Here is a 5102-nt window from a genome sequence, read left to right on the forward strand (position 1 = left end):
CTCATATCGGCGGATATCGAGCTTGATAATAATATCGTTAACTAAACTCTATTTTTAAATTAAAAATATCATTTAATCAAATTATATATATATATATATATATAATTTTCATTACTTATAAATTACTAAAATTATAGTTTCAATTATGTAAAATATTTTATCATAATAAAAATATATATAAGAATCTGAATTTAATTAAATTCAAATAGTTATCAAATTAATTTAATTACTTTATTAAAATAATATCTAAAAATAATGAGTTCAATTTAATTAATAAATAAATCATAACTTAAAATAAATTAACAATAATTAAAGTTTTAAAAATATAAGGTGTTACAAGTGCAACAACTAAAGATTGAGCTGTATGTTGAGTTTGAAAATATACAGAAAGATGTGATTCAAAATGATTCAGATATAGAGAATAATAGAGCTGAAGTGTACGAAGGAATGAACAATGATAGCTAAGAGGACTTCGAAGCTACTTATGAAGTCGGCGACGAAGACAGGGATGGTGATATAAGAGGTGAGGCAGCAGCAGAGAATGTAGTGGTCTTCCTGTAGTTAGTCAACCGACGGATGTTTCACCTTTTATGCATAAGTTGGATCTTAACGTCATGCATGTACCGGAATTCTCTGAATATGCAAACATAGGTACGTGATGAGTGAATAATACATTTTTCTTAATTTATATTTTAGATGGATCAATGAGTGACGATTTTTATTTTGTGTAGGTGTTGCTGATCTTGAGGACAGGGAGTTCAGGATCAGAATGGAATATAATTCTAGAAAGTCAGTCATCGCAGTAATTAGAAGTTACACTATCTCTAGAAGAGTCGACTACAATATGTATGAGTCTGAGCCACAAACGTTCTGTGCAAAATGCAAGACGTATGGGCGTGGGTGCGACTGGCTTATCCGAGCCAGCTTGATATAAAAAAAGGTTGTTGGGACATACGCAGATATAATGGTAAGCACACATGCACCATGGAAATGATTTTACAGGATCATTTCAAGTTTGACTTGGACACAATTGCTGAGGCTATAAGGCCAATGGTTGAGACTGACCCGTCTATCAAGGTAAAATCTATAATTGCGGAAGTTCAGTCAAGGTTCAATTACACCATTAGTTACCGAAGGGCTTATTGGTTGGCAAAGCAGAAGTCCATAGCCAAAGTTTTTGATGGTTGGAAATATTCTTACCAAACTTTGCCATGGTAGTTCTCGGTCATGGTTCGGAAGATGCCTGGTTCGATTGTTCAAATAGAAACATAACTCCTGTACAACGCGAATGAAGAGGCAGAAAGTGTCAGGATATTTCACCACGTATTTGGAGTTTCAATCTACGTATTAGAGCATTCAAGCATTGCAAGCCTCTGGTTCAGGTTGACGGCACACATCTTTACAAAAAATGCAAAGGTGCATTTTTTGTTGCTGTTGCACAAGATAGGAACCATAATATTATGCATATCGCTTTTTCCCTCATGGAGGGGGAGATCGCTGATGCGTGACACTTTTTTCTCAGTAATTTACGAAGGCATGTTGTTAGAAGAGATGACATGAGTATAATCTCAGACTGACAAGTCAATCCGAGCAGTAGTAAATCGTTTCGGAGGTGATTGGCAACCTCCAAAAGCATGGTGAATATTTTGTATTAGGCACATCGGTAGCAACTTCTTAAGAGCATTCAAAGTTTTGCATTTGCAAAAAGTTGTCGTCAACATAGGGTATTCAAGGATGGTGGAGGAGTACATCAATTATAAGAGGTTACAAAAATGAGGCGAGGCATATGCCCGGTGGTGTAATGCCATTAGACTTAGAAACTAGGTATTGGCATTTGACGAGGAACATCGATGGGGCCACATGATGACGAACTTTGTTGAATGTATAATTCAGTGCTAAAGGGTGTCTGAAACCTCCCTGTGTTGGCACTCGTCCAAGCAACATATTATTGGTTAAACGAGCTATTTATGCGGAAGTGTGCTGAGGCTCACGATCGCAAGCGTGTTGGATTTATTTACTATGTATTTACACAACAGCGGATAGAAGCAAACATGCAATGTGCTGGAAATATAGTTGTGCACCAATTTGATAAATGAAATGAGGTGTTTAAGGTGCGTAAAATGCCTAATGAAAAGGTGTTGGCAGTTGATCTTGCACGGCAGATGTGTTATTGTGGGCACTTTCAAGTGGAATGACTACCATGTTGCCATGTTATTACTTGCTGTTCTAACTAGCATCTCGATTGGCAGTTGTATATGAATGATGTGTATAAGATGACAGAAGTTTGTAAGGTCCACAGATTTGAGTTTGTACCATTAAGCGATTCAAAGACATGGCTTGCTTATCTGGGACCAACATTGGTCGCTAATCCTGCCTTGCGGTAAATGTCTAAAGTTCGTTCCAAATTGACCTAATACCTGAATGAAATGGATTCACGAAAAATGTGTGGTCCACGGATATGCTATCTCTGTGGTATACAGGGTCATAGTCGGAGTCGATGTCCTCAGCGTGTTGGACCGAGTGGAGTTGGTGATGATGATGGTCCCTAGATCTTTGTTGATCGTGTTTGTATGTTTAGGTTAATTTTATCAATTAATATTTTTGAGGTTCGTCTTGTTTGTATTTTTAAGTTAATTTTATAATTTAATGTCTATGTGGGTTGTTGTGTTTGTATTATTAAGTTAGATGTTAACTTGTGTGAGTTGTTACAGTTGACAGTTTTTGAGATGATTTCAAATTTGATACAATAACTTTACAAAAGATTAATTAAAAATTGCATTAACTTAATTCTAAAACCATAACTTAAAGTTCGATAAGGTAAACTTACAAAAGATTAATTAAAAATTACATTAAACTTAATTACTATTACTTATTTCCAAGCATCCAAATAAGTCCTTTGCCCATCATGCACTGACCGAACCACGACGAAGTAAACCTATCAGATGGATTACTTTCCGTCCGTAGGTTATATGGATGACTCCGAACTGAATCACCGACATCCAAGGTGGCTGACCCACTTGCCTCTGTCGGTGCAGATGCACTGGGGTTGTACTCTCCAACAACTTCATGCTCAAAAGTGCTCGGCCCAGTATCTGGTAGATCGAGACGAGCAGTATCGAATACCATATGCGAAGCGAAGAAACCACTCTGTCAGGAATCACTCACACCTGCCTTGAAGTGCGATCAGAAGCAGACTCCTGTCAACCAGACTTTGGTGGTGAAGGGATAGTACTTAAATCTGGAAATGACCCACAGCAGTATCAATCCATTGCTATATATGATCATTCCCATCCCCATCAACGGGAATCTGCGATTGGATCGGCGGAAAGTCAACCCATTGCCGTCTGGGCTGAATGTGCTGTGTGGGCTTAATCTGCTGGTTGACTGACCCTGACGGGTGTGCTGACTATGCCCACTATGCTGACCGCGACGGTTGGGCTCGCCATGGTCTTTGGACTGGCTGTGATGGCTGTGCTGACTATGACGGCTGGGCTCGTCGTGGTTACTGGACTGGCTATGGTGTCTGTGATTACTGTGTCGGCTGTGCTAACTGTGGTCTAGTTGCTATGCTCCATAATAAGAAAACGGTTCAAACACTGCATACTGAGGTGGTCCTTGAGGTGCTGTTGGTTATGGTGCTGGTGGCTGAGGCGGATACTGAGGAACTTGCTCTAACAATTTTACCTTATGCCTGAACAAACCCATGTACCAATTACGGTACTCAGCCGATGGTCTAAAGTCCCAAGTCGGAAGGGGGTGCAGATCTCGCAACTGAGTGTTACGACAATTGTCCCATTCCGCATATAAAACTCTCCCGTCATGAAGCTGCACTCCGTGAATAGTGATGCAATGCTCTTCCGGTAGAATGACTTTTGCTAGCTCCGGGACGGGTTGTGCATACCTGAACTGACGCATTACTCAGTTCATAGGGTCTCATGTGACAGACTTAAACGTCAATAATAGAGCAACGGTGTCACACACCTCAAGGTGTCCATATAACTTGTTGGGTATGATCAATCCTTTGTACAGCCGTCAGACAAACTGCAACATGTTATTAGAAAATTGAAAACATAATATTAGTATTGGATATTAACACACACAAAGCAAAAACATTAACCTCGTCCATGTAGTCAATTTTCTGCCTAAATGTCGCTGCGGTCTTAGATAACCACACTGTGGATCGTTCGGAATGACTCAACCTGCAAACATAACATTGAAAAATTTAAAAAATGTGACGTCATTCAAATATGCAGCATAAATAGAATACACAACTAAAATAGGAACTGCTACTTTCGAGCAACTGGTACGTCAGCCGCTGGAAGGTACTGCCTCAGAACGGGTGCAATACACGACATTTGCTCCCGTGTCCAAACAAACAAAAGATTAAGAGGGCCATCTATCTCCTTAGTATCATACCATGATGCATGACATGTGTCTTGTAAAGATGCGCGAGACATGCTGTCCCCAACTGTAAGTGTGGATCCGCTGAAAATCGCGGAGCAACGGTAGATATTTCGCGTGGACATATGTTGTGGACTTATCCGCGAATAGGGTCGAACCCAGCAAACAAAAAATTTGGAGGAACTACTCACAATGGATTTGCTGCCGAAAATTGCGATGCTCTGACTCTGCAAGAATTCTTGATTGCTATCTGTTCAGCCGCTCACAACTTCTCCATTAATCGGGTAGGCCAAATATATGAGCCACGTCTTCCAATGCAATGATAACCTCCCTCACCGACAATACAAAGGTGTGAGTCTCCGGTCTCCATTTTTCCACAAGAGCAAATAGTAAAGGATAAAATTTCCTGATCATCCCCGATTCTCGAAATGTGGTAGAATTTCATTGCTTGTAAAGCATCTTCTACCATCAAAATCCACGTCTACGGTGGATCAAGTTTAGGAATCATAAAATTCCTGTTAAGCTGGTACAACAAAAATATATTCATTCGCTAAATATATTTATTAGTTTATATGAATGAAGCTTATAACAAATAATTATTTATTATACTAATTTACATCAATATAAAATAGAATAAAAATATTATATTATACTATTTATTTAATAATGTAAATACCTAACTAAAAAATTTATTTATTAAA

Source organism: Arachis duranensis, chromosome 1 (genome assembly GCF_000817695.3).
Source record: "Arachis duranensis cultivar V14167 chromosome 1, aradu.V14167.gnm2.J7QH, whole genome shotgun sequence".
In the NCBI taxonomy this organism is placed as follows: Eukaryota; Viridiplantae; Streptophyta; class Magnoliopsida; order Fabales; family Fabaceae; genus Arachis; species Arachis duranensis.